Below are 12,090 nucleotides of genomic sequence, written 5' to 3'. Positions count from 1 at the left end.
CTTGTCACCTACCAGGAAATCACGCGTACACCCTTTTCTTCACCCCACAAATTGCTACCGAGGAATCAGGAAAGAATATTTCGTGCCCTGAAAGTCAACACCTTTCCACACCACACCAGACTTTACCTCTTTGACCGTACACTTTTCTCCACTTTGCTGCTTCTGTGGAGAGCCTGGGACTCTCAGACCCATGGTTGGCGGCTGCAATAAGTCTACCCTAGACCCCCCTAACATCCACCTTTCCACCGAGCTTGGGGAGAGATCCTTGACCAGCTCCGGCCTCGAAGATCAGCTGCGCCTGATCGAAAGGGTTGTCGACTTGGCCCGAGATCAAGGCCTCCTGGAATGAGGACGCTTCTCTGAGGAATTTTCTGGATATAAATAAAGTTTATTCTCTCTCTCTCACCCTGTCATCACTTCCATAGTCAGCACTTCGATCGACGCATTTCTGAATTCAATTATGTACTTCTGGAAACAATTGCCTGAAAGATAGATGCTCGCAATGCGAATGCAACGCTATTCGGCTTGCCTAAGGACGACTCTGCCTATCACTTTGTCAATAGCGTCTTTGCATCTTGAGTTTACTTTTTAGTGGTTGTGGACCACCGGCCCAGAGCAACAAACCGTGTTTACTGAAAAACAATCTTGCATGGTACTTGAGTAGGTCGCAATATGAATAGTTGACAATATTCGCACGCCTGTTTGAATCAATGTACTCAATGAGCACTCAACTGTCGCATACCTTGATGCCTTCATTGGCAGCTTCGTGCGGCTGTCAAGGGATTTGCCAAAATGTCAGTGGAGCTGCTGCTTTTTCACTTCGTCAGTATTTCGATCTGGCCAAGTACAAGTCCACCTCTCAGCTGAGCAGTGTATTTCGGCGAAACAGAAAAAGTGCTGCCGTCAGCCTATATGATCTGTCCCTAAGTTCATTTATTACCCGGGTTATTTATTCTTCTGGTCTGAGCATTTGGTGCTTCTATATAGATAGATGCCTACAGAGATATTGGGCTCGATTGAGAACCTACTGTGCAATTTGGTCGAGTGGTGGTGAACGTGGTGCACCGATAGTTGAAATTGATTGAGCCAGCACGGCCATGTTGCTTATACTCCTGCTCCGAACACCTCCTCTAATGTAGCTTCGCCATAATTTTTATCCAGGTAGGTTTGGCGGAATGCTGGCGCTTTAAACAGTGTAGTCTTTTCCAAAATGGGTGACGTGATCATGGGTGTCATTTTGATGGATCCCGCCTAGACGGATACTTATTCAATCCTTTAAGGCACAGATAGAGGTAAAGAAGTTTCGTCATTTCGATTCTCCACTACTAGTACAACACTGCACAGGGCGTTGATGTAATACTGGCCCTCATTCTTCTTGAATGCTCTCTCGCAAAAGAACTTAGCAGGACCTTGCAAACACACTTAAGAGAAGATTTATAGACGTCAAACGAGACAGTGTCACGCAGCCAAAGATGAAGCAGTTATCTTGATAGAACAGCAAGTTTATTGGAGCGAACTCGTGCTCCCCTAACAACTCAAAGAATAAAGAGGAGGCGGAGCACCAGTCAACAAAGTGGCAAGAGGGGGCGAGTGTCGGTAAATCGGATGCTGCGGCGTCCGCTCTGCAGGTATTTATCTTTGGGCGCTGGTGTTTCTCGAACCGTCGATTTACATTGAGAGCATTGTAGATTAAACAAGGAAATTCTAGACGGGTGACGTTACTGCGAAACACTTTCCCTATGACAAGAGACAGAAATTACGCCCACCTCCCCTCGCCGGAACCCTGGTGTGATGCGACGCTGAGGGGGGTTCAAGCGCAAGCGGAGAGCAACCGTCGACCGAAAGGCTGCCGGAGAGCGGCACACCGGCTATATGCGCAGCGCGCCCGAAGGAGAGGAGACCGCGGAAGAGAGAGTACTGCACATGCGCCGGCGCCAGTGCGTCTGCCGCAGCTATGACGCAACACAATCCAACACAATTCACTTTAATTCAATCCAATCCAAATCCAAATCCAATCTAATCCAAGCCAAGCTAATCCATTCGAATCCAATCCAATGGCCCTCGCGAGAGACGGGCATCGGAGAGGAGAGGGGGTGAGCGACGGAGAGCGCAGCTCGCGCGGCGAGGACAATGGGGAAGGGGTGGACGACGACAACGCCGACGACGCTACATGGACAAGGCGAGTGAATAAGATGCAGTCGCATCTAATAACAAGTGCGGCATACACAATAATCAATCAACACGCGCGTCACTTGGCACACAGGTAAAACAGCCCGGCGAAGCCGCGCGGTAAAAGCAAGGGCATAAATAAGCAAATTTATTGCATGGCTCATGGCATTACCAGCTCCCCCTTCTAAGAGTCCAACGACCCGATGCTAGAAATAGCGACAATCCGAACAAACAACAAATAAAGTCCGTCTTCTTGCGGACTAAGCTTTAAGAGGAACCACGTGCACGACTTGGGGCCGCAGGCGTCGCCGTGTTGCTCCGGAATCACCATCGGGGATCACCTCGTAGCTAAGTTGGCCAGCACGTTGTAGAATTCGGTAGGGTCCAAAGTACCATCGTAGAAGCTTCTCACTGAGCCCAAGTCGTCTGATGAGAGTCCAAACCAACCAGCCATCTCCTGGGCGGTATTTGGCGTCTCGGTGTCGGAAGTTGTAGCGTCCGGCACACACCAGCTGCTGGTCCGTTGTGCGACCTCGAGCGAGATGGCGGGCCTCCACCGCACGCCGAAGGTAATCTTGGACGTCGGAGGCGAGGTCGTCGTCCTCTGCATGGGTAAGCATTGCGTCAAGCATCGTACAAGGCCGTCTTTCGTAGACACGCTCGAAAGGTATCATCTACACTGTTTCCTGGATAGCCGTTTTGTACGCAAACGTGACATACGGAAGGACTTCGTGCCAAGTCTTATGTTCAACGCCGACGTACATAAAAAGCATATAAGCGATCGTCTGATTGAGACGTTCCGACAGTCCATTCGTTTGAGCGTGGTACGCCGTCGTTTTTCGTTGATCCGGGTTGCTGTAGCCTAAGATTCCTTTTCATAAGCTCCCCAGTAAAGGCCGTTCTGCGGTCCGTGATTAGGGATTCCCGGGCTCGATGTCGCAGCACAACCTGGTTTATGAAGAACTTCGTGGCTTCGTGTGCAGTCCAGTCGGAAGAGCGGCGGCCTCTGCGTAGCACGTCCTGTAGCCTCTCGCTACTACAATCCACTTGTTCTCCGATCGGGACGCAGGGAACGGGCCCAGAAGGTCCATTTCAATGTGTTTGAAGGGCCTCGATGGGACGGCTATTGGCTGCAGAAGTCCGGCGGGTCTCGTAGGCGGCGTTTTTTGTTGCTAGAAGTCACGGCAGCTACGGACATAGTGGGTAGTTTTGCATACAGGTCGGGGCCTCGTATTACCTCGCCTTGCGTTTTTCATTAGCGCGAGCTGTGCCGAGATGCCCGGAAATTTTCTTCCAACTTTGTTCGTTCCGCTTCAGTAAGCAGGAAACAGCAGCTACTATGCGGACGTGCGAAACCTTCGTTTTCTGCTGGCTACAGATGCTATCGGCGTGCGTCAAAGACCGACCGCCGACGCAGCCCTGCGCGCCATCACAAGTTTGGTGGCGCTTGCCCCTGCGCAGTCCAGCGCTGCAGCCCGAACAACGTTTCCCGGCCACATCGACCGAAACCCCTTGGATCCTTACACATCTTTGTGAGGATTTAGCACCGGTATCGTCCCAGTCATCATCGGATCACCTGCCTTTAAGAACCCACTTTTCTTCGTTCCGCTTCAGTGGGCAGGAGAGAGCAGCTACCATGCGGACGTGCCAAATTTTCGTTTTCTTCTCGATTCAGGTCATTCCAGCCTTGCTTTGCATTGTAAACGCTCCGGCAATACTTGCTTGCTGCTCTTTCCTTGCCCCAACACTATGTTCAGCATTGTTTGCGACTGTGTTCACGTTATGAAGCTTTTGCTCTTAGGGGGTGATGTCGAAATGAACCCTGCGCCTCCAAAGGAGGATACTAGTAAAGGAACCAACAAGCTCCTTTCTTTGATGAAGAAACTTGACGCTAAAATGGACAAAAATCACGCAGAGGTTCCCTTTGTAGTTAACGCAGTAACGGAAATTCAGGTAAACCTTCAGGAGCAAATGATTAAAATAAACGACAGGTCCACAGCTGTGGACGAAAAATTGGCAGCGTCTGAAAACTGTGCCGAGGTAGAAATTGCAAGAGCGGTAACTGAAGTTGTAGGTAAGAAACCCACCAGCATTCACAGCCGTTTAGATGAATTCGACGACCGGTCAAGGCGCGACAACCTGATCTTTTATGGTTTTGCTGATGACCAGACGGAAACGTAGGCTGATTCTGAACCAAAGGTCCGGGACATAATTGCGTCAGTACTCAAGATGGAATTGTCGGACGAAGCCATATCTCGTGTGCACAGACTTGGAAAGTTTTCATCAAACAAATGCCGTTTAATAATAGCGAAGTTCGACAGTTTTAGAACAAAATGTGTAATCTTTCCCTCAAAAGCTCAACTGAAAACGGCTGGTATCACTGTAGGTGAAGATTTCTCCATTCCTACCCGCACTGCGCGCAAGAAACTTAACGAGTTTGGAAAAGCTAGCGGTGAAAAAGTTTCGTTGCGCTACAACAAACTGATAATCAAAAAGAAGGACTATATGTACTACCCATCTACTAACACTGTGTGTAAGATCAAGTGATGGATTGACGCTAATGAATGATTGTTGCTCAATTCTCAAGCCACCGTTTCAGCTTCTCTTTCCGCCACAGCCCCCGCATAGCTACATTGGGGCTCCTATTGCCCTGTAACTGATATCAACCTGCTCTTTTCCAACTTCCGTAGTGTTGTAAATGAATGCGATGACATATCTGCACTTATCGATACGTGCAATGATGATATTGTGATTTTAACTGAAACCTGGCTATCATCAAAAATATGTAAAAAAGAAGTATTTGAATGCCAGCAACACTACCGCATGTATCGTTGCGACCGGGGTACGTGATTAGGTGGCGGTGCGCTTATTGCAGTGGCCGAAAGGCTCAATTCTTTCACGTTTCGTTTTCATCTGGGTTACAAGCAGTATCCGCAGGCTTTAAAATAAACGACCGAGATGTCATTTTATGCGCATGCTATAGGCCCCACAGCGCCTGTTCAACGTTTTGCTCACAGCTTCGCGACTTACTTAATTCTATTGTAACAAGGTCTCCACACTCAACTATTTTGTTGTTAGGGGATTTCAATTACTCTAACATAAACTGGTCTGGTACAGTGCCAACTGTATCTGACTCTTCCCTCGATAGCAAGGCATTCCTAGACGTGTGTTTCAATTTCCATCTTACTCAGCCTACTCGTATTACTTCACATCGGGCTAGCATCCTCGACTTAGTTTTAACGACCGCTCCCGACCTTGTTAATTCTTTTAGTTCTTCGCCAGGTCTTAGTGATGAATGTTTTATTCGTTTCAAGCCCAACGAAAACATTACTCGTTCTAACCGTAAACAAAAACGCATCCGAGACTGCAGGGAAGCGTATTCCCAAATCATATCCCGTAGGGGCCCAGGCCGACCACACCCTCTTCAAACAGCGACGTCACAGCGTGACGTCACTTTCTCTTCGAGCGCGACTTCATGCGACGTGGTTTTTTTTGTTGTTGTTGTTTTGGGCGGCGGCCGATGGCTTCGCTCCATGCGCGAAGCTTGGGCTGCGGCGCTGGGGAGCTGACACACATTTAGTAGAAGTTAAAGGCCCAACCACATGCCGCGTACTTTCGGCCTTTTTCTCGCGTGGCAACGCGTGCTGACGCACGAGCAACGCCGAATGTCTACGCTCGCCAGATATCGGCGTCGACGCAGCGCGACAAAGCAGCGGAAAGGGGGACATCTGGCGCCATCTCGCGTACACAAATGCAACCGGTGCAGCTTCTTGATCGCGATAGAAACGGGCCGTGTAGCAGCGGGAGTGCATCGAGCGTGTTCGAAAACTCGATCGCGATTCACTTCAATCGCGATTGAAATGGCCCGTGTCTGCGCAATGCCACCGAACCACGCTCGCGCGACGCGTGATTTTATGTCCATGTGGTTAGGACTTTAACCTTTTCATACCTATACGTTTCGGAAAGCATTCTCATTAAACTAAAGACAAGAATTTGTTTTGCTCTTTTGTGGTCGCCCTGCTTCGCGGCGGTCGATGGTTTCGCTTTGTGCGCGAGCATGACGTGCCCGCTTTGATACCTTTGCATACCTGTTCTCACTTTTCCCTCTCCGCACTCTCTCGCGAGCCTGCAGACGCTCGTCTTCCATCCTGTTAAGTAAAGCTAGTAAAGCTAGCGCTGGGCGCGTTGCGCTAAGTGCGCGCGCAGGCGGACGCTTTTTCACGTACATGTGGTCATTGTTTACGTTCCTGAAAGCGAACCTTCTTGATCATTACAGTGAAGACGAAAATGTTTTTTTGAACTTGGGTGGTCTTTAGCATTCCGTACCGAGGCGCAGAACGTTTGCTCCCAGTCGGTCGAACGCACACGCGTATGTCGGTCGCTCATCTGCTGTTAACATCAGCGAGCGTGTTTATCCGTTTTTATAATGGTGTCATTACCGTCAAATCTGAACCAAGTAAGATAGGATGATGAACGAAGACGCACTTAGCACAACTTTACTTGCTACTTGGTTTAACCTTGATATTATGTACCGACTGCAGCTTCATGGGTATTCAAAGTGTGAGCAAAGCAAATTTCGTGGCTGACTTGATACTGAAGGTACCCTCGAACGTCACTTGTAGGTTAAACGGCAAGGCACTCTGGAACCATTTGTTCAGCTTGAAAAAGAAAAGTAAAGCCGGTGAAACCCTCAGTGCAAAAAAAAGATTCGAACCATGGACTTTCAAAACGAAGCGCCAGCACACAAGCGCGCAACCACGCGACCACGCCAGGAGAAGACGCGGGTCCCAAGAATTTGATACATTAACAGAGGCTTCCAACAAATACTGTCGAGTGATTTGCTTTGGTCATGTTTGAGATATTTTAGGCGTGGTAAGGCTTGTTTCTTACGCCCCATCTTGGATCAGAGGGCAGGTATGCTATTACTACAAGTGATGCAACCACAGCCTTCTTATTTGGGTCAAGATAAGCTATAGCAAAACCTCGGTCTTCCCTACGCAAGCCACGGTAGCGACGAATGGAATGGCATGCGCCGCTAGCATTCTGGCGTTGATAAGGCTTGCAGCCAATCTTGCAATCTTGCAGCCAAGCCCCATCATGCTAATACTACAAGCGACGTAGCCAGAGCTCCCTTATGTAACTCAAAAAAAGCTATCGCAAATACCCGATCTCCCCGACGAAAACCAAACAAGCCTCAAATGAATGAGCGCTTTCGAACAGACATAGCTTGCAATTGGTCTCATTGCAGCCGATAACGGCAAGTTAAAAAGAAATTGATTCTCTTGTGCTGAAAGGAATGCCCCGAAAGTACGAGAAGGACGTGAAACCCGACCGCCGCTGCCAGCTTTCCGCTGCTTTCTCGCGCTGCGTCGACGGATATCTGGCGTGCATAGACATCAGCGTTGCTCGTGCGTCAGCTCGCTTCACCGCGCGAGGAAACGCCGAAAGTACGCTGCATATGGTTGGGCCTTTAACTTCTACTAAATGTGCGTCAGCTCTACAGCGCCTCAGCCCCAGCCTCACGCACGGAGCGAAACAATCGGCCGCCGCCCAAAACGAGAGAAAAAAATTCACGTAGCATGAAGTAGCGCACGAAGAGAAAGTGACGACATGCTGTGGCGTCGCCGTTTGAAGGGGGTGTGGTCGGCCTGGCCCCCTACGGGATATGGTATGGGAATACGCTGCAGGGAAGCTGATTACGCAACAATAAACACACAACTTGAAGCCTTTATAGATGAATTTATGCAGGACTTCTACGCTCGAAGCGTAGAAGAGAACTGCTCACTTGTTAAAAACAAAATTAATGAGTTAGTACCAAAATACATACCTCTACGAATCGTTCGCTGCAACCATCGGCCACAATGGTTTAATGTGTCTCTTAAACGTATCTGGAACAAAAAAAGCGGCTGTTCCGGCAATCTAAGAAACGCAACACGAGTGATAGCTGACGTGCATATCTTGAGATTGCCGCACTGCTTACAAATTCCATCAAACAAACTAAGCGCGTGTACTTTTACACCACTCCGCTATCTATTTTGTCTGCAAAATGAAAGAATTTTGAAAATCATCAAGGGCTCTGAATATAACACTGCACCGTCACCTGATGTAGACGGTGCCGTTGTTCCACCTGAAAAATACTATTCTGTACTTAATAACGTGTTTTTTTTAAATCACTTTTGAATAACCTGCTACCTTGCACTTTACCTGAACTTGGTAAGATGAACTTCTCTGCAATAGATCACTTGATTATTGATTATGATGGTGTCGCGAAGTGGATCCGTAATTTAAAATTTTCCTCTTCTTCAGGAATAGAGGGCATCAATTCAAAGTTCTTGAAAAACACTGAAGTCTACTCATCTATAATTTTGAGCAATATTTTTTCGCAGTCTCTTTTCTCGTGCTCTTTGCCGAAAGATTTTAAAGACGGCAAGGTGGTTTCATTGTTTGACATGCATTCACCTTTAAGTTAACGTCCTATTTCTATAACAAGTGTTCCTTTCAAGGTTCTAGAGCATATATTATTCTGCATACTTATTACTTTCTAGAAACAAATTCATTGTTTTCATCCAATCAGCATGGCTTCCGTATATCATTTTCATTTGATACCCATCTTATATAATTTACACATGACATTTGTGCCGCGTCAGATAATGAATTTTATATTGACACCATCTTCTTAGACTTTTATAAAGCATTTCATCTTCTTTCCCAACAATTACGTTGTTATAAATTAAGGTCCCTAACATTGACCATAATATTATCTTGTGGATTGAAAACTTTTTGTCCAACCGAACACAGTTTGTCTCTGCTAACAATTTTGATTCTGCGCTTTGTCTGTCATCTCCGGGGTACCGCAAGGCCCTGGTCTCGAACCTTTGCTTTTTCTGATCTATATTAATGACTTGCCTAACTTCGTAACATGCTCAATAAGGTTATTCGCCTATGATTGTGTCACTTACCGTGTTATATCGTCACACTCTGACACTCTAACATTACAGTCTGACCTAGATAAGATTTCTACCTGGTGTGATACTTCGAAGATGCGTCTTAACATCCAAAAGTGCAAACTAATGAGAATTTCCCGCAGTATTGTTCCGCCAAACTTACACAATTATCGCATTATGGATTCTCACTCGAATAGGTCTCCTCTTATAAATACTTAGGCGTCTACATAACGTCTAACCTTTTCTGGAAAACTCACATTAGCCATATCACTAATGACAACCGCATGCTTGGTTACCAACGTCGTAATTTCTCAACGGCCCAAGCTAACGTAAAGCTACTTCTCTACAAAACAATAATATGCCCTAATCTTGACTATGCTTCTTCTGTCTGGGATCCTGGAGTAGAATATCGAACAAATGCAATACAATCTGTTCAAAACCGTAGTGTACGTTTCATTCATGCTACCTATTCTCAGACAGCAAGTGCAATGTCTATGAAGACTACCTTAAACCTTCCTCTCCCGTCACACCGTAGGAAATTGGCACGATTAATACTACTGCACACAATTTACTATGACAATCCGGAATTAAAAAGTCAACGTTTCTCTCAACCTTCATTTACATCATCTCGAACTGATCACCTACATAAATCGTTCATTCCGCAGTGCCGCTCGAATTTATTTTCCTACTCATTTTTTCCAAAAACCACCACTCCATGGAACCCCCCCCCCCTCGCCACAATTGCTAGCATAACCGATATGTCTGCATTTAAAAATGGTATAAAAACAATTCGTTAATCCCTGTTTTCGTTTTCTCTTTCTTTTTTCTGAAGTTTTCTTGTTTTTGATATCCTTTCCTCTGTTTGCATTATGTATTAACTCCATTCTCTTCTGTACGCCTTCGGGCCTTGGAGGTAGAACAAATAAAATGAAATGAAAAGGGTCGGCATGGCAGGCTTCCAAAATTTCGCCACGAAGTTATGCCGGGATGAGAAATATATATTTCGTTCTCGTTCTGGGACTGAAATTCTTCACGAGGACGGTTCTTTCGGAATGAAAACTGGTATGTTCCGCTTGAACGCTTTAGGAACGCCGACTGTGCGTCCTTCGAAGTAGTCGATCATGACGCGTAAGTCTGGGTCGGCCCGCTGCTGGGGCTAGGAAGAAAGAAGAAAGCGGAAGAAAGCGGTGCCTTCATCGGGGTCATGGGGTGGGCGCGGGAAGGGAGTCGTTGTCGGAGTATTTGCTGGCGACTTATAGACGATTGTAACTTCAAACTCTTGCAAGCGCGCTCCACCGCCCAACACGTCCACAGGGCTCCTTCAACTTGGCGAGCCAACACGGCGCATGGTAGTCTGTCACAACCTTGAATGGTCTACCATACACATCTGGGCGAAATTTCTAAATGACCATTAAAATAACGAGGCACTCTTTCTCGGAGGCTGAGTGGTTTGTCTCTTTCTTGGATAAAACCAGCGCGAACTCAGACAAAGACGAAGGAAGTGCATCACAAGAACAACCGCTGGTCTAACAACTAAATTTTAATATCAGGAAGGGGGAATATGAATACTCAACACTAACAATAAAGTAATGAAAAGACAGTGCGCATGGTCAAAACAAATTTACAAAGGTGACGGTGATACCACAACCAGATATACACATGGTACAGTGGAGACACACGCAAATATGCAATTTCTTTAGGATGGAGACACACGCTCGTTGGGGTTACAGACTTATCACCGCGTCCTGCTATGTGGAATGCCTGCATTATTTCACAGGTTGTTTTTTGATCACGGTGCCTAAATAAAATGTTAGTGGCAGGAAATTTAAGTTTGCATTGGCTTCACTTAGCACAATGCAAAGAAAGAGGGGATGATACAGGGCCTTGCAATAACAACCCATGTTCTCTCAAACGCACGTTGATACAGCGGCCAGTTTGTCCAACATAAGTTCGGCCACAGGGTAAAGGAATGCTGTACGCAACTCCCTTTGCGCATGCGACATGCCGGTTCTTGTGGTTGGCACCACAAACAACCCCTTTGTTACCACTTCCCCGCTGTATCTGTCTGTCAAGCCTGCCACATACAGAACGTAACTTGTTGAGGGCCGTGATAGCCATTTGCACTTCATAGCGGTGGCCCACACTTTTAGGCCGTGCCTGATTGTATGAATGTATGGCATGACGGCAACTTTTTGGGGCTTTTGCGTGCATTCTCCAACATTTGTTTATTCAGGCACCGTGATCAAACAACCCGCGAAATCATTGAAGCATTCCACATAGGAGAACTAGGCGATAACTGTGTAAGCCAAACGAGCATGGCTCCATCCTAAAGAGATTGCATATCTGCGTGTGCCTTGACTGTAACATGTGTATAGCTGGTTGTGGTATCGCCGTCACCTTTGTAAACTTGTTTCGACCATGCGCACTGTACTTTTATTACTTTATTGTTTGTGTTGAGTATTTATATTTCCCCTTCCTGATAATAAAATTTAGTTATTAGACCAGTGGCAGTTCTTGTGTTGCACTTCCTGCGTCTTTGTATGACTTCGGGATGGTTTTATCCATGAATGTCTTTCCAACTAGCCGAGCTTGCAACACTCCTGCAGTTTTTCTCCTCGTTCGACAGACCATGGCTGGCAAAGTCGATTACTTTTTCGCAACTACTTTGATTTCGGACAAGGAAGGTACCCAAACCTTTATGGCTGGCGTCCAAGTGCATTTCTGTTTCGGAGTTTTCGTCGAAATGTGTCAGCACGGGCGGGTCTTAAAGGCATTGTTGCAGCTCGCAAAATGTTTTTCTTTGGTGCTTTCCAAGCTGAAACGCGTGCTAGTTTTCGTCCCGCGTGTTAGTGGCTCTGCAATGGGTGCGAAATTTGCGACAAAGCGCCGGTAGTATTCGCACAGTCCGAGAAACCTTCGAATGCCCTTCTTGTCGTTGGCTCTGGTGAAGTTCGCTATTGCTGAAGCTTTCGCCGTG

The sequence above is a fragment of the Haemaphysalis longicornis genome, unplaced genomic scaffold, assembly GCF_048455015.1.
Source record: "Haemaphysalis longicornis isolate Haplotype H1 unplaced genomic scaffold, Haemaphysalis longicornis Haplotype H1 scaffold_28, whole genome shotgun sequence".
Taxonomy (NCBI): domain Eukaryota; kingdom Metazoa; phylum Arthropoda; class Arachnida; order Ixodida; family Ixodidae; genus Haemaphysalis; species Haemaphysalis longicornis.
Note: the sequence above shows the minus strand (reverse complement) of the source record.